Raw genomic sequence first — 27523 nt, 5'->3', positions numbered from 1 at the left:
ACCCCCAACCCCCGTCGTCGCACGGATCCTCCCGAGCATCCAACTTCATTTCCACTTCAATTTTATCAGCGGCCGGGGAGCCGGGCGGGAGATAGGAGACCGGCCCTGACACGAATTAGCCCGGAGATTGCTGGATACGCTGGCCCGGGCTCTGGCGCGCGCTCGCCTCCCTCGCCTCTCCTTTGTGTCGCCTTGCGGCTCCCGCCCGCCGCCCTCACTCCGGCTGCGCCGGCCCCGGGGCCAGCGAGCTTGTTTGCATTTGGCCACGTTTACCAGACCGAGGCAGGCGGCGGCGCGGGGCTCCCACCCCCGCAGGGCCAGGCAAGGGCACCCTGGGGCCGTCAGGGCGCGCAGGGGCCTCGCTGCTCCTCCTCAAGCCCCTCACCTTCCCAGGGGCGGGGGAGCGCCTGGGAGCCCAGGGGAGCGCGTCCGGTGGGGACGTCCTACTGGGGGACCTGTCTCTGTGTAGGGACTCGTAAACACCATCCTATTGAATCTGCCCAAGAACCCTGAGAAATGAAGAGGTAAAGGGAAACTGAGGCTCAGAGAAGCAACGGTACTCGCCCAAGGTCACACTGCGCTTAAGGGGTCCGGCCAAGATTTGGACTCAAATTTGTTCCTTCCAGAAGCCTTGGTGAGGGGTAGGTCTGTCATATTTACACAATCGGTATTCCACCTTTTCCTACTGCAGAAGTCACGGGAATTAATTATTCCCCCAATTTACTGCAAGAGAGTAGGCCCTATGAGATGGAGACAAAGGAGGCTCTGGGGTTTCCAAACGGGGGTAGGGTAATGACTTCCTTCTCTGCCCCCAGGTGCCCCCCACCGTGATACACCCCCTCCCCACTTTACCCTACATTCCCCACCCTCACTCCCAGCTCGACCCAGAGAAACCACTTTGCTCTCTTCCAGCCAGGAACCGGCCTCTGGGACCCAGGGGGTCTCTCCCCAGACCATCCCCGGGGCCTGGGGGAGGGGAGGCAAGCCCTAACGGGCTCCCCACCTCTGTTTCCGGGGTGCTGCTGGGGAAAATTTATGACCCTCTCAGGTTTGGGAACTGTTCCCACACTAAAAAGAAAGAAGAAAGAGAGAAAGAAATGATTTTAATTTTTTTTTAGGTCCAGAAATGAAGCAGAAGTGAGTAAATTTTAATGAAACGGTGCAAAAATGACATCATTTACTCAGAAATCATTAATTTGTCAGCATTAATATTTCAGCTACAACATTGCCTGTCATTTTGTGCCTGCAATGACTGATAAATCTATAAAAGCGTGCTGCTAATTTACTGAATATTTATGTGCAGTGTCATTTGCAGAGTAAGGATGGAATTTATTTCATGCCGAGTTCTGCAGGAGAACATTCCCCACAAACCTTCACCCTGGTGGGTGGGGGAGGGCAAGGGGAGATTCCAAACTTCCTGGAAAACTGATGACAAGATGGGGACAAAGAGGGCCCCAGGGCTCAGCCCCCTCTCCGCCCCCACCCCCTCTCCAGCTCCAGTGCACCCGGGAGGGACCATCTTGCTTTTGCTCTGATGGTTTAAAGGCACTTTGGGGACACCCTTCCCTCCCCAATCCTGGCAAGTCCAAATTTAACGGTCAAATGTTCCTGCTCGCAGGAAGCCACCCTGGCTTGTGCTGCCCCTGCACAACCGTGAGGTGGGACCACTGTTCAGTGGATGTGGGACTGGCCCTTAGTAGAGAGGTTGGCAGGGCAGGTGGGCTTCAGGTCCTGGGTGAGTTATCAGCAGAGGGCATCAGAGAAGAGGTCAACTGCTGGGTGTGGGATTCAGGCAGCCTGAATTCCAACTCCAGCTCTATGAATGGTCTCAGAAATCTGGGTCTCAGTGTCCTCAAGTGGAACATGGGAACACTACCAGTACTTGTTCCTACAGAGTCTGGGGATTGACAGACCACGTGCAAGGAAAGCTTCTTAGCAGAGGACTTCGGGAAACACTAGCTGCTGCCTTTGTTGAAGGAATCACCACCACGGTCCCTGCTCCTGAAGTGTCCCTTTCCCGGGTCTGTTTCTCCAGATGGGAAGTAGGGGGCCCTGAGACCCCATCCCCATGGTCCTGAGAGGGACATGACCTTGCTCCTTGTTCCTGAATGTGGGTCTGGCTCCGTCGACCTCAAAGGAGAGCCCATCCCCTCTCCCCACTCCCTCCTCATTTCCACATGCTTGAGTGACCAAGAATTCCGGAGGATCTATCCAGAAGCAGCTTCATGGAAGCATCCAGCTCGTGTTCCCCTGGCCCTGGGAGCTGTTTGGGGGAAAGGATGGCTGTCCTTTGAAATGCCTCCATTTTACAGAGACCAAAATCAAGGCTCTGAGAGGGGCACCCGAGCCCGATGACCCCTCATCCCCACTTCCCCCATCCCCCATCCCAACAGGAGCACACATCACGAGCCTTCGAGGCTGGCACGATTTTGCTCAATTTCCTGTGTGAATGGCACAGGGCCTGACCCTCTGCAGGTGCTCCGGAAATGTTCGTGGAATCAATAAAGAGCAGTTAAATCTCCCATCTCCTGAGAGCCTTGTCTCCTCCTCCCTCGTGCTCCCCACACTCCAGCAGGGGTGGGCTCCCATGGTGGTGGCGGTGTCCTCCTCTGTAAGGCCTCTCCAATTGTTCCTTTTTCTTCTTTGCTGCTGCTGCTGCTCCAGTAACCTCCCCCGTTAAGTCTTCCCTGGACCACTGCGATAGTCTGCGCACGGCCCTGTCTGCCTCCCTTTTCCCACTGCCACGAGGTCAGCACAGGGCTTGGTAAAGAGCAGCCCTGAGACTGCCATCCAAAGGGCTCCAGTGGCTCCTGCTGCCTGGGGATGGCATTCAGCGCGCCCTCCCAGGTCCTCCACGCCTGCTCCTCTCGCTCTCACAGACCCACCCACTGCTTAATATACACGCCCTGTGTTTTCCGGTCTCCAAGCCTTTGTTGACCCTTCGGCTGAATATCCCTCCATTCCTTGCAGCCAAATCCCATCTGTCCTTGCAAGCCCCATCACTACCAGGAAAGCTCTAGAAAGCTTCCCGATCCCCTCAGAAGAATTCCTCCTTATTCCAAGCAGGGCCGAGGGGCAGGGAGCCACGTTCCCTTCCAAGAGGGTCTTGGTGTGGGAGAACCTCTCAGCTAGAGGAGGAGAGGGGCGCCCACTGTCTGAATCCAGGGGAGAACGCTGGATTGGTGGCCAGGGGACGTGGGCTCTCGTACTTACAGATGAACACTGTGTGGCCTTGACCTTGCCATACACTATGAAATGGGCTGGTCCAGCTCTCTCCCGTCCATATGAATCGGTCATGTCCACAGCTGCATCCTGGCACCAAGCATCGTGCCAGGCAGACAGCAACTACTCAGGAGATACTGGCTGAATGCCCTCCATGCCGAAGTTCTGAGGTCCTGTGACTCAGTATTGTCCAGGCAGTACTGGGGGTTCACCTAGGACAGGCAGAGGGGGATGCTTATGATACTATCATTGAAGAACAACACGCTTTCCCATAAATGATGTTATTTAGCCCTCACAGCTTCCCTGTGATCTGGACTTGCCTGCTCCCATTTCACAGATGAGGAAGGTGAGGCTAGAAGTGACCTGCTTGGGCCTCACACCCAGGCCCTTGACTCCAAATCCAGTGCCCTTCCTGCTGCTGCGTCCAAGTGCTTTCTTTGCTCTTAGAATAAACCCTAGTCCTCTGTGGCCTATGAGGCCTGGCATGATGGGGCCCCTGAGACCCTCTCCGAGCTCACTGTCCCCCTGCGTCGGAACCACACTGCCCTTCTGGCAGCTCCTTCAACACTCGAAGCTCATTCTCACCCCTGGGCCTTTGCACTTGCTGTTCCCTCTGCCTGGAAACAGCTCATCCTCACCATCCAGCTCTCAGCTCTAATGTCACCTTCTCAAGAGGCCTTCCGTGCTCACCCAAACTGAAATATGTGTTTACTTCCTTTCCCTCCTCCCCCACCTGAAATGGTCTTATGCACCTGTGTCCTCCATGAGGGTAGGGACGTAGCTGTCTTGCTCACCCCTGTAGGCCTAGCGCGTGGGGCAGCGCCTGGCTGAGGGCGGCTGGTGGTTAGACAGATCCATGCTTTGGGTGTGCTAGAGTAAAACTGTGAGCTCCTGTCTTCCAGGAGAACACGTGGGGGCTCTGGGGCTGGTGGGGTGGTAAGGGGGTCGGGGGGCAGGGATGTGGTAGGTCGGGGACACCAGGAATAGAAGGTGCATCCTGCTCCCAGAAGCTGGATCCGAGAGAGGATGAAGCTGGGAGGTGCCTCCCCACCCTCATCCTCACCATCGCCCCCCGCCGTCCCCGCCCCCCACCGCCTCACACTCATTTCCTTCCTGGAGTCAGTCTCATTTGCTTTCCCTAAAAGCCGCTGGAGGAGCCAATATGTACGTGATGAATATTTCATCTCCTGAGCGTGGGTTTGCGGGAGAGCTGCGATCACCCGGGGAGGGAACGCTGCCCAGCCGTGCCTGGGAAGAGGGGGCCTGAGAGGGGTGCTGGCAATAGCATCTCAAAGATGCAGGTTCTCCAGGGTCCACCGTCCTGCTCCTGTGGACACCCTTGGCCTTGGGAGACTCAGAGCCACTAGGGCAGCCATGAATCTGGGGCACAGATACTTCGTGCTCCCTGGGGCTCCCACTCCTTCCTTGGGGTTTGCCTCTGACTACGGGCAGACTTGACCATAAGCTCAGAGGCTCACGTTGCCTAGGCTGGAGGTTTGACTGGCATGGCCGTGGCCAAAGGTGTTGAGTGTTCTGGTCGTCGTGTAGAGTGGCTTCTCAACTAGGATCGTGCACATCCTCTCACCTCAGGGACCGAGGCTGGGAAACTGCAGACTGAGGAAGGGAGGAGGGACAGATAAAGCACTGTTATGCGGGACAAGGCAGGGGCTGTGAGCGGTCAGTCAATCCTGGGCCATGTCCATCCTCAAACCCTCCATCACACTTCCCCGCACCCATGACTGCACCGTCCCCAGGGGGATGGTCAAGCTGAGCTTCTCCAGCTCTGGAGTCTGGCGGTCGTGGCTGTCAGTCACCTGCTCCTTCACCGGTTAAGTGACCACTGGACCTCTCTGAGCCTCAGTTTCCTCATCTGAAAGATGGTGCTGGTGACGCCACCTGGCAGGGTGATTCTGAGGGGCCAGCAGAGTGCGGGGCACATAGGAAGTACTCAAAGGATTCAAGGCCTGCACTACACACACACACACACACACACACACACACACACACACACACACACAGCACCACCATTCCAGTTCCGTTAGCATCCACCTCCGGTTAGAAAACAAAGGACCATCCATCCCTTCCTCCTTCGCCCAGCTTCTCTCTTCTCTCCCTCCGCCCTGTCCGCCCTTGCCCACCTCACCCCACAAACTTGAGCTTCTGCTCGCCAATGAGGGGGGAAGGAAGGCACCTTGCTTCCTGGGCCTCAGCCAGCCCTGGGTCCAGATGACCCCTTGCCGGGGAACCCTTGGCCCCAGCTCCAACCCTCTGCAGCCAGCCCCTGTCCCTCCGCCCCTGGCCAGGAGCAATCCCATCCTTCTCGTCCCTACCCACCACATTACCCTCTGAATACTCTCATTATACCATTACTAATTAGGGCCGCTCAGCAAATTGGCGGCCGCATTAGAGGAAGACAGTGCGTGGGAGCATATGGCATAATATCGTATTAATGAACACTCTAAATTCAAACCCGGGTCAGCTGCTCGCTTCTCGCCGGTGTCACCCACGCTATAGGGAAGGAGGGGGAAAAAAGCAGTCAACCTTCCCCTCGCTTTCCTCCGCTGTCTCCAAACACACATTCCCCAGCGTGGGCTGGGCTGCTGGAGGTTTTTCTCATATCTGGAGAGAAAAGAGTCTGGGCCTTCTCAGGGGCCGCAGAAGGACCTCCCCGTCCCAATCATGTATAAGTGTATGCTTAGCATGGTCGGGAAAAATAATAATTAATAATAATACGCCAGTCTGTGGGCCAGGCTTTTGAGCCAGAATGTCTCTGGCTCCCAATAGCCCTTGGAGGGGTTTTAGCACAGACGGCAAACCAAGGGCTATGGAGGTCGTGGAGCTTTCTTAAGGTCACATGGCTGCTGAGCTGGAAAGTCTAGGGGGAAGGGACGAGTCTCAGGAGACTCAAGAAGATCCCAGGGCTTCCCTGGTGGCGCAGTGGTTGAGAGTCCGCCTGCCAATGCAGGACACACGGGTTCGAGCCCTGGTCTGGGAAGATCCCACATGCCACGGAGCAGCTAGCCCCGTGAGCCACAATTACTGAGCCTGCACATCTGGAGCCTGTGCTCCTCAACAAGAGAGGCCGCGATAGTGAGAGGCCCGCGCACCGCGATGAGGAGTGGCCCCCACTTGCCACAACTAGAGAAAGCCCTCGCACAGAAACGAAGACCCAACACAGCCATAAATAAATAAATAATAATAAATTAAAAAAAAAAATAAAGTCGCTTTAAAAAAAAAAAAAAAAGAAGAAGATCCCAGCACGAGACCCTTTCCCCCCTTTCCTCTCCAGGAGTCCAGTAGCACCCATAGAGCCCCGGAGCCCCAAGGTCAACCAGTGAATTCAGGGACAGAACTCAGACCCAGATCCTTGTCTTTAAGCCGCTGGGTGATGCTGGGGGTCGGTTCCCCGTCCCTCCCGCAACAGGCTGAGAATTTGGCTTGAGGAGCTCAACTCAGCAAGCCCAGGGTGGACGAGGTCCTTCCTCTTCTCCTCTCTCCCTCCCCTCTTTCCCACGATCCCCAGAGGAGTGCGGAATTCACCGGCTGCTCTGTGAGTCTTGGAGTTGCCCTCCTGCCTCCCTGAATCCTGGCAAGAGGAGGCGAGGGGGGGAGACACCTGCGAGTGGGGGCCCCGTTGGGGTCAGTCTGAGGAGGCCTCGAAGAAGAGGTGAGCTCTGACCGAGGCTCCCGAGTGGAAGGGGAGGACCTGCACTAAAGCTGCCTCTCCGCCTCCCCCCAGCCAAGGGGGCAGCAACCACCGATGCCCGGCCTGGGCCCGTCCAAGGCACCCTGACTCTAGCACTTCTGAGCCAGGCCTGAGTTGAAGGGGCCTCCCCGTGCCATCCGTCTCGCTGTCTGACGGGGTGATGTCAGCGATCCTCTACCGGAAACTGGCTTCCTGAGCTCATAGTCCCTCATTGCACCTCAAGAGGAAGGGCTGTTCCGTTCCTGCCGCCTGCTGAGCTCAGAGCCTGGGAGGAGCACGGGGCTGGTCCACTCAGGCACAGGTCTCCCAACCCCGCCCAGGCTCAGCCATGCCCTGCTCACAGCATCCCTCAATACTGTCTCCTCTGGGAAGCCTTCCTTGGCTGAGACCACAGAGCCTTGGCATCTGAAAATGTCTTAGAAACTCATTTTATGTGATGGCCTCAACCGAGGACCAAGTGTCTCTGAGAGCCCGGCTAGACTCCAGACCAAACCAAACCAAACCCCCCTCCTCCCTCTGCCCAGCACACCCCAACGCTGGGCGCCCAGTTCCCTGGGAGGAGGCGTTATTTGTCTCAGGTGTGTGTATGGGCTAGGAGACAAGATGCATTTCAACTCCAGATGAGTCACAGCGCAAACCTATTCTAGCACCTACCCTGCCTTCAGTCTTCATGAATTCTCTTCCTCACACCCTCCCTGTCTCCACCCACCTGCGAGGATGGGGATAGGAGGAGATGTGGCGATCAAGGTCCGTGAAAGGGTTTATTAGGGCCCACTGGACAGAGCACGGGAGCCCCCATGAGGAGGCCCTCCTCTCCCGAGTTCCCGTCCACCTCTGGGTTTCTGTGATGTATATGTGGAGGAGAGATTAGGGGTGGTAGGGCGCTGACCTCCTTCCAGGGCCCCAGTCTGGAATCAGGGAGCAGTCCCCTTCCCTTTAACATTTAATGTGGCTGCAGGACTTCGGGGAGTGAGTGCCTTCTCTGTTTACTTTTCCATCTGTGAAATGGGCATATCGACATTAGCTTAGCCAAGATTGGGGGGGGCGTGTCTGTGAAAGACCCACCCTCGGAGGCAGGAGGCTCTGGCCGAGGTGAGTACCGCCAGGCTCCTCCCGAGTCAGCTCCATCAAAATGAAGCACCTGGACAAGCAACTGTCCCTCCCCGGGTCGTCCCAGAAGGGTGGCGGCTGGGGGGTAGCTCTGCAGCGCTGCCCCCTCACGCAGACTAGCAGGCTGCAAGGCTTGAGGGGCGCCAACAGGGGGTGCGAGAGGGCCCCTCCCCAGCAGACCAGCAGCCCCTAGGAGCGGCATCCCCCCGACAGCAGGATGGCCCGACGGGGCCCCAGAACCCAACACGGGGGCGGGGTGGGGGACCCAGGTTACCGTAGGGGGCCCTCCCCTTCCTCCGGCAGCCTGGGCCATGGGGGCGCCCCGGCCGTGGACTGTCTGCGCGCGCGCACTGTGCCCACCCTGCACCCCACCCCCACCCAGCCGCCGCCCCTCCACCCTGGCCCCGAGCCGCGTCGCCCTCTCGCGTCCCTGCGCCCTGCCACTCACGCCCCCGTCATAGGATCATTTTCCTTTGTCTCCAGAACCCGCAGATCCTCTCCCTCCTCTCCGTAGCTCTCCCTGCAGGGGAGCCCAGGAGAAGTAAATAATTGTCGCCCCTCCCGGCCCTGAGCAGTCAGGCGGAACGCGCAGGTGTCATCAAGCAGTGGATGCCAATTACCCCACCAGCCATAACCACGGCACCCTCTGCAGCTCCGCAGCCTCTAGTAGGGGAGGCAAGCCTGGGAAAGGTGCTGGCTGGTCTCTGGATTCCCGAAGCAGCTTGTCTGGACTTGCCTGGGTGTGGGGACACCCCCGCTTCATCTCTCCAGAGGCAGTGATACAGCTCTGTGTTGAAGCTGTTGGCTCTGGTGTGTGTGTCTGTGTGTGTGTGCGCGCGCACGTGTGTGTGTGTGTCCCTGCAGTAGGTGCCAAGATTCCAAGGTTTGGCCTCTTCCCCAGGAAGAGTGGCTGAGCTAGAAAGGAGCTGAGAGGTCATCTCCTTGGAAGCCTGAGCTTGGGACCCAGAGAGGTGAGGTGACTTGCCCAGGTGACAAAGCAGGACAGAGCTCCAGGTCCGGGTAAAGTGCACTTTCCACAAGTGACCCCCCTCTCTAGAGCTCTGTCCAGAGACCCCCCTAAACAACAGAACCCCAGACTCACACTTTGCACACAGCCTTGTCCCACTGGCCCTGTGTCAAGGGCGAGAACAGGACCAACTACAGCATTTGGGGTGCCTAATGCACAATAAAACTTCAGGGCCCCTTGTTCCCAGTTATTAAGACTTCCAAGACAGTAGCAGAAGAACATTAAACCATTAAACCTTCTAACTGCGGGGCGCTGTGCACACACCAGCCCATGAACCCTGCCCTGGGCTAGGACCAGGTCAGTCTACTTCCTCTGCAGCTGTGAAGGCCTTGAGTAAAATCCCCACACACATTCTAGAAGCTTCTCTGCCTGGAGTCAGGGTTCTATAGCCACCATGACCCCACTGCAGCCCCTGCTAGGTGCAGTCAGCCCAGCAACTCCAGCCCAGGGAGGGGGAGGTGGGTCAGCATCTTGGCCTGGGCTGACCCCTAGAATCAGGGGGAGCTGACCTGGGGATCAGATTGGATCTGGCTCTTGCAGACGCAGTAGGCATAGGCTCTGGCATCTAAGGGAGAAGCTTCCAGGCTCTGTGGATTTCACAAGAGGGCAGGGGCCAGGGGTTCTTGGCGGCTGTGCTTCGGCGGTGTTTGCATGTGTCTTGTTCTGATTATAGGCCGTGCAGAATCATTCATTTCTGTGCCTCCCCGGGTGGCCCTTCTGTGCACGGGCTGCACTCAGAGCCTGAGAGCAAGGTGGACATGCTTTACCCTATCCCCAGCCCCCAGCCCCGACCCGAGCTGCCCCCATGGGTGCCCTGGCCTCTGTTATGGTGGGTATGTTCCTATCCTCAGGCATTCTGCATTGGAATTCAGGCCCTTGCCAGCCTGTTCCCTGCTTGCTAACTATAAACTATCTGATTTATATTCATTAACCAGTACTAGACAGTGGCAGGCGCAGCAAACTTCGGTGGGAGACATGCCTCCATCGACAGGCGGACTGCATTTCAGTTAATTAAGGGGCTGTAATTGTTGTCCAGGACAAGGGTCCCCAGGGCACAGGCTTTGTAAATAACTACCCTCTGCTGCCCCCACCTCTCACCCTGCCCCTCCCTCCCTCCTTCCCAGGCCTCAGAAGCCAGGTAAAGGGAGCTAGGGCCGGAAAGAAGGCTATGAGAGGTGGAGGTGAGACCTGGATGCGGGGGGGATGCCCTGCCGACATCCCAACCCCAGAAAGGCCACAATCCTAGGACCTGGGGTGGGCTGGGGGGAGTCCTGGGCAGAGCACGGTGCGGCTGGGTCATAGGAACCTGGGTTTTACTGCCCAAACTGGCTCAGTCCAGGAAGGCAGGACCTGCCTGCACACACATACACACACACACACAGTGCATGTGTACTCACACGCACGTACACCCCACAAAGCCCAGTAGTTTGTGCTGTTTCCCCCTCTTCTGCCTACATACCCACCCTGTGAGCTCAACCCTGGAACCTGGGCACGGGGCAGGCTTTCTGGCATCTGTCAGGCACTGGGGGACTTCAGTGGGCCCAGCAGTGAGCTAAACAAACAGGGGGGTGCCATCTCACCAGCCCCAACGAACGGAGAGGGAATCTCTTACAAGAATCGAATGAGGAAGGCTTGTCCCCTCTGGAACTCTCAGACCAATGGGGGGACCTGCAGTCTGATGGGGGCATGGGAGTGTGATCAGAAGATCCCATTCTGGTAGGGGAAAGGGTCCCTCCTCTCAAGAAGTTCCTGGTCTGGTAGAGAGTGAGGAGTAGGGGGCGGCCTGGGAAGACAAAAGTGGTGAGAGAGGCGCATGCTGAAGACGCCCAGAGCAGCCAGTGTAAGTAGACATCATGCAGGCGAGTGGGCCATCCCTGTGGACGACAGAGCAGGAGAGGCCTCCTGGGAGAGGGGTCTGAGCAGGGCTTTGAATGAAGGGTGATCGAGCCTCGAGGCGGGCTTCATCCAGCGCTTCTCTGCGCAGGTGTCTCCAGGTGCCCACAAGGTGCTGGGGACAAAATGGCAAATAAGACCAGCAGGTTCCCTGCCCTCCCAGAGAACAAAAGGATGGAGATGTGTGTGCACTCATGTGTATGCAGGCCTGTGTGCACGTATGCATGTGCTATTTGGGCATATTTTCTAAATATCTATTGAGTGCTTGCTGCATTTTATTTTATTTTATTTTTAATTTATTTATTTTATTTGTTTATTTTTGGCTATGTTGGGTCTTTGTTACTGCATGCAGGCTTTCTCTTGTTGTGGCGAGCAGGGGCTACTTTCGTTGCGGTGCGCAGGCTTCTCATTGCAGTGGCTTCTCTTGTTGCAGAGCATGGGCTCTAGGCGCATGGGCTTCTGTAGTTGTGGCACGCGGGCTCTGTAGTTGTGGCTTGTGGGCTCTGGAATGCAGGCTCAGTAGCTGTGGCCCACGGGCTTAGTTGCTCCGCGGCATGTGGGATCCTCCCGGACCAGGGATCAAACCCGTGTCCCCTGCATTGGCAGGTGGATTCTTAACCACTGCGCCACCGGGGAAGTGCCCTTGCTGCATTTTAAACCTATGAGACACAGGAGAAAACAGCCAGCATGACGATGTTTCTGCCTCCGTGGAAACTGCATTGGCCCACGCAGATGTGTGTACACATAGGTGTGCAGTGAGTGCTCATGCTCTGTGTTCTCTGGGTTCTGTGTCCGTGTGTGCAGGTCCCAGAAAGGACTCACTCAGACCTTGATCCAGGATTCACATGGCTCCGCGACTGTACCACTTTGTGACCTTCCCCATCCTACCCTCAGAACTATCACCTTCTGACATTTTGAACCTGTGACCACTTCTGCTCACACCTCACCACCCCCATCCCTTGCCCAGAGAACCCACATGCGTTTTGCTTTCAGCCTAAAAAGGTATCAGCTGCCCTTGAATCACTGAATAATCACCTGAAGGCAAATCAGAATTGAGTTTTGTTAACCTGGCTTTTGCAGTTTAGGATGAACTGTGCCCCTCTTCTTCTTCCTCACCCCCCATCCCATCCCCGGCATGGATCTCAGGGTCGACCTTTTTTTTTTCGGTACGCGGGCACTGCTGTGGCCTCTCCCGTTGCGGAGCACAGGCTCCGGACGCGCAGCCTCAGCAGCCATGGCTCACGGGCCCAGCTGCTCCGCGGCATGTGGGATCTTCCCGGACCGGGGCACGAACCCGCGTCCCCTGCATCGGCAGGCGGACTCTCAACCACTGCGCCACCAGGGAAGCCCAACCACAACCTTTAATGTGACTTTTGGCAAGATGCTCCTGGGAGTAGGTACTTAACTTGGATCTATCGAGACAGGGTCGAGCAAAGAAGAGAAGTTTCTCTGTCCTCCCCCCACCGCCTCTCCACCCCCATTTCCACCTATCAGCCCTTATCTGGAAGAAAAATTAGAGAGTTATTAGGAGTTTCATTAGGGGTGAGCAGGTTGGTAATGAAATTACATTTCAGCTCCTTCTCAGCCCCTGTAAGTATTAAGTGGTCTGATCAATGGTGTTCACACAATTAATTCTGCCTGATTGCGGAGAGTGGTTGTATTGACAGTTGGGTTTCACACCTCGAACTTTGTCTCTTCGCCAAAACGTGCCTTCAGGAAGGAAGCTTGGAGGGTGAGGGTGGGGACTCCTGTCGATAAAGGCCTTTGCTGAATGCCACATTCAAGCTCATAGATTATTTTTTTTCTTTAAGCTTGTAAGGAAATTTCGGTATCACAGAGCAATTACTGAACTCTAGACCAGGAGAGGTGATATGACCCGCCCTCCTTCCTCCAGTGTATGAAGTGGACCGGCACCGCGGGAGTCCCCGTGCCAGTTCTCAGGCTTCCTTCCCCCGGCCTCTCCTGCCTGTTATCCCAGGCTATCAGGAGAGCCTGCCTTGGAGCCCACTCAAATCTCTGCTGCTTTAATTTAATCTACTGACCCTTGTTGGGTCTTCCAGGGATATGGAAGGCAACTTTTATTTGGTCCTTTGTGAAACGACACTACCAACAATAAAGGTCGTGTTCTTGAAGACGGGGAACCTCCAATTCCTGGGACCCTGCCCATCAGGACGTATATCCTTCCCATCACCCCCCAGTCCACGTCCCTGCGGCCTCTGGACATGCTGCTCTGGTGAGGATGGGGAGCCCTCACACCAGGGTTTTGGGTTTGCTGTGGCTCTTTATACAATCCCAGAGTAAGTCCTGCTTCTCAGTAATGTCTCCCATGGGAGAGCCCGAGTTTACTGGAGGGGAAGGCTGTAAAAATGTTGGTGACAAGGATGTGCTGGGAAAGGGGTGGAGGGGCAGAGAGAGGGGATGGAGAGACTAAGACTGGGACCAACAGTGACATTCTCTGAAGGCTCACATGTGCTGTTTTACAGACATGGTTTTGTGAAGTCCTCCCAACTGCCCCAGGAAGTACATTCTCTTTTATCCCCCTTTAGCAGATGAGCAAACTGAGGCCCAGAGGAGTCAAATCTTTTCCAGACTCCACCACTTGTAAGTGGTTGAACTTCCTGAGAGGATGGGAAAGAATCATGTCTTCCCTGCTCAGCTAGGCTCACCCAGTTGTGCCAGAGACCACCTCCACCTCCAAGAAGTCCTCCAGCAGAAGCAGAACGTGAGGGGGTTGCCCATATGCCCATCACTCATCCCTGCCTGCACTTTTTTTCTCAGCATCAAGAGGGCTTCTACTTGGGACTTCCCTGGTGGTCCAGTGGTTAAGAATCCGTCTTGCAGCGCAAGAAACGCCGGTTCGATCCCTGGTCGGGGAACTAGGATCCCACATGCCGGTGGGCAACTAAGCCCAAGCGCCACAACTACTGAGCCTGCACACCTCAACTAGAGAGAAGCCCATGCGCCACAACGAAAGATCCCGCGTGCCGCAACTAAGACCCAACACAGCCAATAAATAAATAAGTAAGTACGTAAGTAAGGTTTCTGCTTCCTGCTGGCTTGTCTGCCTGTGTATCCTGAGTATTTCTGTTGGGTCACTTGTCCAATTCTGGCAGCAATGGGCAAATCGTAACATCTGGCCCCCAGTACTGCAGCATCAGGGCTTAACAAAGGACACCCTAGGAGAAAAAGGATTCTGTGCTCCCTGACTAGAAGGAGGTGCTAAGAATGAGGAGGCCAGCTGGTCAGAGCCTTGAGTGAGGGGCTTCTAGTCCAGGGAGTGGTCTTTCACCCAGGTGGCTGAAAAGGAAAGGGTATGATTATTGGGCCCTCCTTGTCTTCATCGTAAACCTTCACTCCAGATCCCAGCTCAACAACCATAATGACCAACAATAAAGGATTTAGGCCACCATTTTCCATACATTCATCTGATGGAATATTATGGGACCATTAACAGTACATAATAACACAGGGACATCAAGGGTGCAGGTGGGAATCAGAATGGAAACAGTATAAGCCCAGTTTGGGGTGTGTGTGTGTGACTCTATGTCAGACCCTAGCGCTGAGCAGCATCCACACCTCTTCAACCTAATCCCGTGGGGCAATAATATTATCCTTTTCTTATAAATGTGGAAACTGGGACTCAGAGCAGTTAGATAAATTACCCAAGGCTGCACAGCTAATAAGTGGTGAAGTCGGGATTCCATTCCAGACGCTCTGACTCCAGCACCCGTGCTCTTAACCGCCACCCTATGATGACCCCGTATAATTGGCCAATCCTTTTCACTCTGCGAAGTGCTTTAATGTTTATGATCTTTATAAAAATATTCACAACAGCTCTATGAGGTGCCTATTAAAGAGCCCATTTTAGGGCTTCCCTGGTGGCGCAGTGGTTGAGAATCTGCCTGCCAATGCAGGGGATGCGGGTTCGAGTTCTGGCCTGGGAAGATCCCACATGCTGCGGAGTAACTGGGCCCGTGAGCCACAATTACTGAGCCTGCACGTCCGGAGCCTGTGCTCCACAACAAGAGAGGCCGCGATAGTGAGAGGCCCGCTCACCGCGATGAAGAGTGGCCCCCTCTTGCCACAACTGGAGAAAGCCCTCGCACAGAAACGAAGACCCAGCACAGCCATAAATAAATAAATTAATTAATTTTTTTAAAAAGCCCATTTTATAGATGAAGAAACAGAGAAGTTAAGAGACTTGCCCAAAGTCAGTGTCATTCCACGCTGGCAAAAGAAGGTCTCAAACTCAGGTTGTACTTGACAAAGCCCTGCACTAGGTCAAGAAGAGAAATAGACAAGAGAAGGCAACACACACAGATGTCAAAACAGACACAGCAGAGACCAGGAGAAGGGAAGGAAGACCATTCTCCTCCCTTTGCCTGTCTCTACTCAAATGTAGAGGGGAAAAAAATCATTTTAAGCAGGTGACTTACAGCCTTGAATTTAAGAAAAATGCATGGAATTAAGTTCCTAAAAAGCCAGGAAAGCTGAACCAAACCATCATTGGGGCTTGAAATGAGATTTTATGTTTTCCCATTCTGGGCACTGAGCCTTCAGGGGTGCCACGTGCCAGGCTGGTGAGGACCACTTGTTCGTTAGAGGCACTAAGGGTTGGTGGCTGCCGCCCAGCCTGGCCCTGCCCTGGTGAGTGCCAGCTGCTTGCAGGCCTATCAGAGGGCTGGGCTCAGAGAACAGACCTAGGGGTGTTCTAGCCCCTTGCTTTTCCGAGTGTGGTCCACACACTGGCAGCATCACCTGAGAGCTTGTCAGGAATGCAGAGCCCTCTCCACCGAATCAGAATTTGTATTTTAACAAGACCTGGAGGTGATGTGTCTGCCCATCACAATTGCAGAAGCCCTGCTTTAGCTAAAATCTGAATAGAGGAAGGACAGGTCCAGGTCTCAAAAGCCCCTTCTCCCTCTGCCCGGGGTCCCCAAGTTCTGAGCAGCTCATACAGACCCTGGGATCCCTGAAGCCTGACAGCATGTGGCCATGGGCACAGGGGAAGGAGGGAGAGAGGAGGCCCTCCCCAACCCGAACCGCTGGAGGTGCCTGCCAGCCACAGCCAGAGAGGGTGGGGGTGGGGAAGTTTTTCCTTGTCAGCACATCTTTCTGGAAGGAGAGTCAAGGTGCCCCTAGTTTCCCCCTCCCGCGTGGGGACCGAGTGTAAGGACGCCGTGTGCAGAGATGGCAGGGCAGGTGGCCAAGGGCGCTGGGTTCACCTTCCCCAGAGGCACCAGGGCTCGCCTGGTCTGTCCCTGTCCCTCCCAGGCCGGTACTCCCAGAGCTGGTCTCAGAGGGTCAGACCAAGGAGCTGCTTCTCTCCAGAAAAGGGGGGACCTCTGTCCCCTGCCTGCCTTTGGAAGGTTGCTTCCCCAGCTCCCGCAGAGGCACCTGCTCCGCCCCAGCCTGCTCCCCAGCCACCTGGCCAACCGGGCTGGGCCCTCTGCTGGCCCCTAGCGCACCATCTCCTTAAAGACACAGCTGTGCCATGTTTCTTCCCAGCGTATCCACCCTGAGCACAGAGACGCAGAAGCTCCAGTCTCCAAGCCTGGGGAAGGGGCTGGGCTGTACCCTTAGCCCCGAGAACTAGTCATCGTCTCGTCCAAGGGATTCTCAGCCCTGGCGCACACCTAAATCACCTAAGGAGCTTTAGGGAATACTAATGCCTTTGGCCCAGCCCAGGCCAATTAAATCAGAATTTCTTGGGCTAGTGGGGGAAGGGGGAGGGTCATTTTTAATATGTATTTAAATATTTAACTAATATATTTTAAAAATACCGACTCATGTACAGCAAGGGAAAAGGAAGCACTGAGCCAGTTCATCGACCTCACTTTCCTGAGGAGGATGTGTGGCCCAGATAATCCAATAGTGTAGCTGCATCCCAAGAGAAGGGCTCACTCAGGGTCCCACAGCAGCCGAGCCAAGACCAGAACATACCAGGCAACACAGTGGGCTCTAGGCACTAACAAGTCTACCAACCTCAGGGCCGTATGACCTTGGGTGAGTTTCCTAACCCTCCTGACTCTCAATTTCCTCACCTATAAAATGGGGATAATAATGCCTAAATGATAGACTCATAGCAAGGGTACCTGACACATGTAGGTGCTCAATAAAATGTTGCCACATGAATGAAGGAAGGATGGATGGATGGATGGTGAATGAATGAACACCTAGACTGTCCCCTGGGATTGGCATGGGTTTCTCTGCTTAGAAATCTAAAATCTGCAAACCAATCCCAAGAGAATCCTCCTTGTCCAAGGTCCTAGAGCTTTTGAAACTTCTACTGGGAGGGGTCACGGCAGAGAACCAGGCAGTGGGAGGCTTTCCTTCAAGGGGCCCCAGGATTTCAGGCCAAGGTGTGGGTAACTTGACAGAAGAATAAGCGTTTCATTCATTTTCCAGCCGCCTCCTGCCCAACGCGGTTCCACTGCAGTGGCTCTGGCCCCATTGTGGGAGGGCCTGGATGCTCACCTTCCCCTTACCCCTCTCCCTCGCTGGAGCCCAGCCAGGGCACCTGTGGGGTCACAGAGATGCTGGCACGGCCGGCCCCCGGGGTGGGGAAGCCAGGCAGGGGCCCCCTTCCCGTGCTGAGGTCTAGCCAGCAGAGGAAGACGGGGGTGGGGGTGCGGGGCCCTCTCAAGTCTGGTGACGGGTAAGTGACCTCCTCAGAGGGCTGGAGGAGGGTGGAGGAGGGGAGGGGGTGGTGGGACACCCCTCTCAGCCTCCCCTCCCCTCCGCTACAGGCCCCAGCAGGCACCTTGCTGCCGCCACTCCCAGCCAGTGTCCTGGTTCTCAAACCTCTCCCGCCTGCTCTGCTTAACTGCTGCTGTTCCCCTCCCGTTGGAGCCACAGGTCCTGGCCTTCCTTCCCTCAACTGCCCCACCCCCACCACTTGTCACCACAACCCCCAGGCGCCCAGGTGAACCAGGGCAGGGCCCACCCTAATCTGCTCCTTCATCACCGCTCTGATGAGACAGAAATCCTGCGCATGGAGAGATCAAACTAACTGTAGTGGGACATGAGTGGGGGCAGGGAGTATCTCCTGGATCTGAGCTGCCATCCTGGGCAGGAGGGGGGGGCACTGGCTTGTTTTCCTTCCTTGAGCAGGTACAAAAGAAGCCACATGAATACAGCCCTGCCTTTGAAGCTCACCTTTGAAACCCGGGTTCCTGGGTCTGAGCCAAGCTGGCTCAGCTGCTAGTGCCCTCTCCCCAGCCACGCCAGCCACCCCTCCAGAGATGCTTCGAACTGTGAGATCAAAGGGTCCTGGGCCCCTCCCCACCGTGCAGTTAGAGCCCTGGGTTAGGGGTGGCTGTGGTGAGGCTCGGGGAGGGTGGGTGTGCTGTGCACAGGGTCCCCCGCAGGAGTGCAGGCCTGGATTTCAGGGCTCCAAGACACATATGCTCCCTAATAGGGACTGGGCATCTACACACGTGGTTGGGCCTCATTTCTTCCTCGCAGTTGTTATTGTGTCCTCTGTCCCATTTTACAGATGGGGAAACTGAGGCTTTGAGAGGTTAAATAACTTATCCAAGGAGTTAGGATTGGAGGCCTGATCCCAAATCTAGGGCTATCTCCCCATTGGAAAGTCCTACTCCCACCTGAAAGGTAATTTTCAATTCTTGGTCACCAACCCAGTTATATGCTTCAGGCCCCAAAGCCAACAGCTCGCAAAAGGCTGCCACTTTCCTATTTCAAAGTGGCTAATGTCAGGGGGCCCTCTCACCCCTCCCCACCCTGCACAGGCAGGACAAACAGACATCCAGGGCTCCCCCACAGACCCCAGTTTTCCTTCTTCTGGAGGCACATCAGCGCTCACGTTGCCTTTGTGTTTGCTGCATGGCCGTGAGAACTGGAGAGCTGGCAGTGGGGTTAGCAGGGAACCCAGCCTCAGCGCTGAACTCTCCTTAAAATAAAGGAGCGGGCTTCCCTGGTGGCGCAGTGGTTAAGAGTCCGCCTGCCAATGCACAGGACACCGGTTCGAGCTCTGGTCCGGGAGGATCCCACATGCCGCGGAGCAACTAAGCCCGTGCGCCACAACTGCTGAGCCTGCGCTCCAGAGCCCGCGAGCCACAACTACGGAGCCCGTGTGCCGCAACTACTGAAGCCCGCGCGCCTAGAGCCCGTGCTCCGCAACAAGAGAAGCCACCGCAATGAGAAGCCCGTGCACCGCAATGAAGAGTAGCCTCTGCTCGCCGCAACTAGGGAAAGCCCACGTGCAGCAACGAAGACCCAATGCGGCCATAAATAAATAAATAAATTTATTTTAAAAAAAAGAATAAAGGAGGGATGGGAGGGGCTGGCCCCTGGCCAGGGACGCAGCTCTTTCTCAGGTGGAGAGAGCCCGGGGGGGAAGGCTCAGCCCCACTCTTTCCAGCTGGGCAGCTGAGCCTCTCACCTGACCCTCGGCTTCCTCTCCTTCCCACCACCCCTCACCTCACTCCAGACTACCTGATCAAAGGCAAGAATTCGGGAGCCATTAATGATCTCCTCTTCCTCCTCCTCCCTCCGGCTCCCCTCTCCACCCCTCCCTCTGCTCTTCCTGCCTGGACACAAATAACTGTTTCCCAAGGTGGAACCAGACTGAGTTAGAGGCGGAAGGGCCTTCTACATCGGGCTCCTTCATTTTACAGCCGAGCAAGCTGCGGCCCAGAGAGGGTGACTCTCTTAAAGTCACAGAGCGCATTCGTGGCTTGGGACCAGGGCAATGTTTAGGTCTTTGGAAACCTAAATAATGAACTGATTTTGTTTCTCCCCCAGCAAAAGTGTTTCAAAATAGAAACAACATTAAACTGTGAAACATAGGACTAATAAAAATCAGATAGAACTTACTGCAGTGGTGGAAATGGCCCTATGGTGGCCAGTAGCCACCTGTGGCTCTTAAGCACTTGAAGTGAGGCTAGTGTGACCGAGGAGGTGAACTTTTAATTTAATTTAATTTAAATGAATCTAAATTTACCTGGAAATAGCTGCGTGTGACTACTGGTTGTTGAATTGGACATCCCTTCTTTCTAGATTTTCTGCTTGCAGAATTCTGGTTCAGTTTATTAAAGTGAGAATTTGGGGGGTTGGGCTTTGTTTTAGGGGTACCCCAAACCACTAAGTCTGTCTGTTGAGTAATCTAGTCCTTTCTGGAACTCAAATTTGGGTCTGTAAAGGGTGATAAACAGTAAAATCAGATTCTAGGGAGGGACTTCCCTGGTGGTGCAGTGGTTAAGAATCCGCCTGCCAATTCTGGGGACATGGGTTCAAGCCCTGGTTCGGGAAGATCCCACGTGCCGCGGAGCAACTAAGCCTGTAACCCACAACTACTGAAGCCCGCACGCCTAGAGCCCGTGCTCTGCAGCAAGAGAAGCCACCGCAATGAGAAGCCCGCGCACCGCAACCAAGAAATAACCCTCACTCACTGCAGCTAGAGGAAGCCCACGCACAGCAGCAAAGACCCAACGCAGCCATAAATTAATTTTAAAAAAACATTCTAGGGGGCCTCCCTGGTGGCGCAAGTGGTTGAGAGTCCGCCTGCCGATGCAGGGGATACGGGTTCGTGCCCCGGTCTGGGAGGATCCCATATGCCGCGGAGCGGCTGGGCCCGTGAGCCATGGCCGCTGAGCCTGCGCGTCCGGAGCCTGCGCGTCCGGAGCCTGTGCTCCGCAACGGGGGAGGCCACAACAGTGAGAGGCCCGCATACCGCAAAAAAAAAAAAAAAAAAAAACATTCTAGGGAATATCAGAAGAGGAAGGGATTGCATCCAGTATGGGGGTAAGAGGGCCAGTTGAGAGAGAGTTTCATGGAGGAGACTGAGATAGACCCTGGAGGAAGTGGGAACAGCATAAGGAAAGACACAGAGGCAGGCAGTTCAGGGTCTGCTCAGGGCCAATGTCCAGTGCCCAGGAGACATAGAGGCTCAGCAGGACACACAGATTCCCTAGGCCTCTGAGCTGCAGTCCCCTTCACCTCGTCATGCTCTGACTGTTGTCCAGTTTTCCCAGGGAGACTGTGGTGGCCTTGTGTGCCAGAGGGGAGGAGACCCATCTGGAGTGATGGGAAGGAAAGCGGGGAGCCAGATGGCCACGGGCTGTGTGAGAACTGAACAGTGGTGGGGAGCCCGGGGCCTCCCCATCTGCATCCTAACTCTGGCAGAGACACCAGGAGGGCAGGACAGATGCTGAGGCCATTTAGAGTCACACCCCAAGGAACCGTAGCATCCCAAACTCGTCACCTAAGTTTCTGGTCCAGCGTCCTCAGTAACGGCCTTCTAATCCAGGGGCTTGAGAGTAAGGACGTGGAGTGTGACCTCCATGGTCAGTCTAAACATTTAAAAATTGGGGATCCATAATATACAAACAACTGAAAATTAATATGACAAAAAAAAGAACTTGACAGAAAAAAAAAGGTGGGGGGTGGTGCAAAGGATAGGAACAGGGAATTTACAGAAGAGGAGACACAGATCGATGGTCAATTATCAGGAAAGAATAATCAACCTTGACACATTGTACACTTAAATTTACGCCATGTTATATGTCAATTATATCTCAATAAAGCTGGGGGGTGGGGGGAAAGAATAATCAACCCCACTAGTAATCAGGACAGTGCAACTAAAACAATCCTGTGACACCATTTCACAACCATTCGATTGGCAAAATTAAAAGTCTGGCAATACCTTTGTATTGGTGTGGACACCCAGACACCATTGGCAGGAGACTATACAAGGGTTGGGAGATTATAAACTGATACTTCCTCTTTGGAGATCCATTTGGCAATATCTCATAACGTTGATGATGCTGTACTCTATTGTGGTAGGCTGTCATATTGGTGGTCCCCAATGAACTATACCTTGCAGTATCCACACCCTCCCTCATTGAACTCTAGGCCTGTCCATGTGACTTGCTTTGGCCAACAGGATATTAGCAAGAGTGAGACAAGCAGAGGCTTAATAAGCACTTGTGCAGTGTGGCTTGGAATCCTGGACCACCATGCTGTGAGGAAGCCCAAGCTAGCCACAGGAAGAGGCCATGTGGAAGAAAACTGAGGAACTCATCTGACAGCTAGAACCAAGGCCCCACACATATGGCCCCAGTTGAACTGTCCCAGGTGTTCAAGGGGCCCAGACTGAGACCTCAGACATTGTGGAAAAGAGATCGCTCACCACTGTGCCCTGCTTGAATGACTAACCCACAGCATGGTGAGCAAATAAAAGGGATGTTGTTTGAAGTCACCAAGTTTTGGGGTGGTTTATGATGTAGAAATAGAAAACTGATAAACCTGTCATCCAGCAATTCCATTCCTAGCTCTATGCCCAGGGAAAACTTTGCATGTGTGCACAAGGAGATTTGTACAAGGGCATGTATCACAGCCTATTAATAAACGAAGAATAAACTGAGGCATATAACTTCATTCAATGAATATGGCACAGAGCCACATGGAACAACAAGGATAAAATGAAAACATGCTGAAGGAAACACCCAAGGTGCTGAAGTTTACATACAGGATGTAATATATAAAGTTGAGAGGCATGCACACCCATACAGTATAGTGCTTATGTATTGATAATCTAAAGTTAAAACCTGCTTGTAAAGAATAAACCCTAGGGCTTCCCTGGTGGCGCAGTGGTTGAGAGTCCGCCTGCCGATGCAGGGGACACGGGTTCGTGCCCCAGTCCGGGAAGATACCACATGCCGCAGAGCGGCTGGGCCCGTGAGCCATGGCCCCTGAGCCTGCGCGTCCGGAGCCTGTGCTCCGCAACGGGAGAGGCCACAGCAGTGAGAGGCTCGCGTACGGCAAAAAAAAAAAAAAAAAAAGAATAAACCCTCAATTCAGCAAGGTGGTTCCCTCTCAGGAGGAAGAGAGGAGAATGAGCCTTGGGAGGAAGAGACAAGGAGTTTCCATGGTATCTATAATGTTTTGTTTACTTAGAAAATATAAATCTGAAGCGAAAATGGCAAAACATTAAGATTTAACAAAGCTGGGTAGAAGAGACTTGGGTATTCATTGTATTATTGTTTATAGTTTTCTCTGTGTGAGAAATATTTTATAATAAAAAAGATAATTTAAAAAATAAGAATAGAGGTGGAAGGCTCTGAGTAGTGAAGGATAATTTAAGAGGAGATAGAGGCCTTCCCTGGTGGCACAGTGGTTAAGAATCCGCCTGCCAATGCAGGGCACACGGGTTCGAGCCCTGGTCTGGGAAGATCCCACATGCCGTGGAGCAGCTAAGCCCGTGCGCCACAACTACTGAGCCTGCACTCTAGAGCCCACGAGCCACAACTAATGAGCCCGCGTGCCACAACTACTGAAGCCTGCATGCCTAGAGCCCGTGCTCGGCAATAAGAGAAGCCAGCGCAATGAGAAGCCCGCGCACCGCATTGAGGAGTAGCCCCTGCTCGCCGCAACTAGAGAAAGCCCGCGCGCAGCAACCAAGACCCAATGCAGCCAAAAATAAATAAATAAGTTAAAATTTAAAAAAAAAAAAAAGAGGAGATAGATTTGGAGAGAGGGTTCTGATGCCTCCTAGGCATGGTCCCAGCTTCCCCTTTCCCAGGGCAGCTGCATTCCTGCCCATGGGTTCAAGTCCTCCCCGTACCCTTATCACAGAGACCCTGTTTCTATTAAACAAAAAAAAAAACTTCAAATAGTTAAGTTGCTTCAGCCTGCGGGGGTGGCGGGGGGGCATGCAGGGAGGGGTGTGCAGGGAAAGAGACCAGTAATAGACACCTGACCAAGACTCAGGAGATTTGAGCTGCGGTCCCAGCTTTTCACAACCCCCTGCATGACCTTGCACAAGGTCTCTCTCTGAGCCTCAGTTTCCTTATCAGCAGTGTGAGATTAGCGGATCAGATCAGGCACAATCAACCAGACAGAGCTATCAGAATCAACATTCCCCCTCCACACCCAGCCAAGGTGACCAGAGTCTCTCTCCATAAGGCAAAGGAAGCAGGCATTTGAAAAAGCCCCTGGGGATTCTGGTACCCACACCGGGGCAAGATGACCTCTCAGAACCCTCCAGGCCCAGCACTGTGAGAATCTAGGATGTGGTAGTCTCTATCTAAATTACGTTAGGATTGTCAGCAAAATTAATAGGGCGCATCTGAGGTGTCCACTGTACACACTTCCCCTCAGGCTAGTCTGTCTATCCATCCATGCATCTGTCCATCCATCCACCTATCCATTCCCAAAACATTTATTGAGTGCTTATTATGTGCCAGGCCCTGTGCAAGATTCTGGAAACTCAACAGGGAATGAAGTAGACATGATAAAAATTAACACATAAATATCAGCCACTTCAGAACACTTTACATTTATTATTTATCCTCATAAGAGCTCTGTGAAGTAGACATGATTATCCCATATTACAGATGGGGAAACTGAGGCACGGAGTGGTTAAGTATCTCACCTAAGACCAGCAGAGTATAAGTGGCGGAGCCAGGATGCAGCTAAACACTCTGCACCATCACCCTCTGCATCCTTCCTGGCCTCCCACTCGGGTCCCTCTTCCTGGGCTTTCCTCCCACACCTGTCTACACAGAAGAGCACATTTCTCTCAACGGCGACCCCTCACCTCCCACCGGACAGGGAGGAGGGACTCTGAGTGACACAGGGCCAAGTGGGCCTGCCATGTGTTGGAGGCAAGTCTCATCCCTTGTGTTTGTGAAGTCAGAGAGGGCCACGAGCTCCTGCACAGAGGGAGGGAAGGCAAGAGCCTGGATTTCCAGAGCCCAGGGGGAGGGAAGAACTGGCTTCACAGGAGGTGGGTGGGACAGGGTAACAGGGGACCCAGAAGCCATCAGCACAGTAACTACCATTTACTGTGTGTCTGGCAGTGATTCAAGGAAGTGCTTGACAAACATCTCATTTCACAAACTCCCTTAGGTGATAATCACTACTCCCATTGTATGAACGAGACAACTGAGTGCAGAGGGGCCGGGTGACAATCCCAGTGGCTCAACTGGAATCTGAACCCAGGATCTCTAACAACAAATACTTCTTGTAGGAGCCAGGCACTGTTCCAGGCTCTGAGGACAGCAGTGAGCAGGGTGGGCAAGCTTCCTGCCCTACTGGAGCTCACATCCTAGTTGGAGCAGACAGGCAGTAAGTGAGCAAACAACTGATGATCGTTATTTCAAGTAATGACAAGTGTTACGAAGACAAAGTGCCCGAGAGGCTTCAAAGTGCACAATGAGAGTGCCCGAGGGACTTCCATTCCTTACAATACAATGAACTGGACACCCTGCCCCAAACTTCTAATGCAAAACACCCAGAAACCCAGAGTAAAATATACAAACGTCCCATTACAGGGAGAGCTGAGGTGGCAAAAATTGAGGGAAATATCAGGGGTCCAAACCAAAGAAGAACCTGGGAATCTGAAGCTTCCACTGCTGGTTTTGGCAATTTTGAGGTTAATAGTCTTGGGAGGGTCAGGAGACAAGCTGGGGAGATGGGAATGAGACACTCATCTCCTATACACACCACTAAAGCCTAGACCCTTGAAAAGCTACACACTCAGTAAAGAGGAGAACTTGGGGATTGGGAGTGGGGATCTACTTACTCAAAGGAAAATCAACAGAGAAACGTGACTGTTCCTGTCTTCACCTGGACCCTGACTGAAAAGGAAAAAGCCTCTGTTGAGAATTCCATAAGCACAGGCCTGCCTTCAAATGGGTAGGGGTCTACTCTCCGCCATCATGTGGAGCAGGAAAACCCAAGGCAAGAAGTGAACTAAAATGGACCTAAGCTGGTATTCGCCTTAGGGTTGAGGAAAGGCAGATGTCTCTGGAGGGACCTACCTCCAACCCAAGCCTCTCAGAAATCTCATAAATAAGTTCTTCAAGCAGAAGCCTACGTTCCAAACACATAGTACACATCCTACAAGGAAATCAGCAACCATGAGGGAGAGCCTGCCAACACAATGAGCAGCAGGTTTAGTCCCTGTGAATTTCGTCTCATGGAGTTCTCAAACAGAGAACCCCAAATGTATATATTTAACCTGTCAAAAGAGGTATACGAGGGAATTAAGTATGACTAAAGAGGCAACATTGGACTGGTGGTCAGGGAAGAGCTTGTGAGGAAAAGACATATGAGATAAGACTTGAATGAGAAGGAGCCGACCTCCTGACAGGAGAGGAGCATTCCAGGCAGAGGAGACAGCAAGTGCAAAGGCCCTGAGGCAGGACTGCCCTAGGCCTGTTGAGGAGCAGAAAAAGGCAGTGTGCTGGCTGGGATGACCTTCAGGGATGGTGATAGGGGATGAGGTGAGAGAGCTAGGAAGGGGTGAGATCACACTGATGGGCTCTGCAGGTCCCGATGAAAAGTCTGTTTTTATTGTAAATGCAATGGGAAGGCACAGGGCTTAAAGCAGGAGCATGCCGCAATTTGATTTACTTTTTTTTTTTTTTTTTTTTGTGGTACGCGGGCCTCTCACCATTGTGGCCTCTCCCGTTGCGGACCATAGGCCCCGGATGCGCAGGCTCAGCGGCCATGGCTCACGGGCCCAGCCGCTCCGTGGCATATGGGATCTTCCCGGACCGGGGCATGAACCCGTGTCCCCTGCATTGGCAGGCAGACTCCCAACCACTGCGCCACCAGGGAAGCCCTGATTTGCATTTTTAAAAGACCCCTTTGGAAATCCCGTGGCAGTCCAGTGGTTAGGACAAGCCACGCGGCGCAGCCAAAAAAAAACAAAAACAAAAGAATGAAAGATCACTTTGGTTTGCCACGTGGAGAAAGTAGGTGACGGGGTCCATGTTAGAGCCTAAGACTCCAACTCTAATCATCTCTAGAAGAAGACTCTCCTCGCCCAGAGAGGGGTCCCAGAGGAGTATATGGGGAGTAAGTGTGTGAGATGGGGTTGGGGGTGGAGGTTGGGGGAGAACCTGTTGGTCTGTAAACTCAACCACAGAGACAGAAATAAAGAGCTGAGACTGGGCAGCCCACTCTGACCAAGCCCCAGTGCCCAAATTAGTGACTTAATCCACTGAGTCACTTGTTCAGTAAAATGCTACTGGGTGTATCCTCTGTGTCAGGAGTAACCATAGTCATCCTACCTGCTGGGGATGGAGAGCTGTGAGGCCCAGTCTCTGCCCTCCAGGAGTTTGCATTTAACAAAGAATGGCAACCCCTGGGGAAGGTTCTGGGCTAGGGAAAGCCTCTGGGAGCACAGAGGGAGGGTAAGGGTCTGTTCTCAGGGAGAGACAGGGTCAAGAGTAATTTCTTAGAGGGAGCAACAGGAGCTGCTCCTCCCCCCCATCTCCCAGGACCCACCACATCTCCCGCTAAACATTCCTGCACCTGTCTAAAAGAGTGGGGTGGTTGAACCTCTCCTACCAAGAGCCCTCAGCTGAAGGAGAACTTCCCTGTCGTCCACTGTGGAAGGAAGACAGGAGACAGCAGCTAATGATAATAAGCACAAGCCTTAGATCTGGGCCTCTTTCACTTCCATTCCCTTACTTGATGATGTCAGCTGGGCCAGGATCATTACCCCATTTCACAGATGAAGAAACTGAGGCTCAGTGAAGCTAAGTGCCTTATGCGAGGCCTCACAGGGAAGGTGTGGCTGGGCCCACAAC

The sequence above is a fragment of the Mesoplodon densirostris genome, chromosome 18 (assembly GCF_025265405.1).
Source record: "Mesoplodon densirostris isolate mMesDen1 chromosome 18, mMesDen1 primary haplotype, whole genome shotgun sequence".
Classification (NCBI taxonomy): Eukaryota; Metazoa; Chordata; class Mammalia; order Artiodactyla; family Ziphiidae; genus Mesoplodon; species Mesoplodon densirostris.
The sequence above is the reverse complement of the archived record's forward strand: the minus strand, read 5'-3'. Positions refer to the sequence as shown.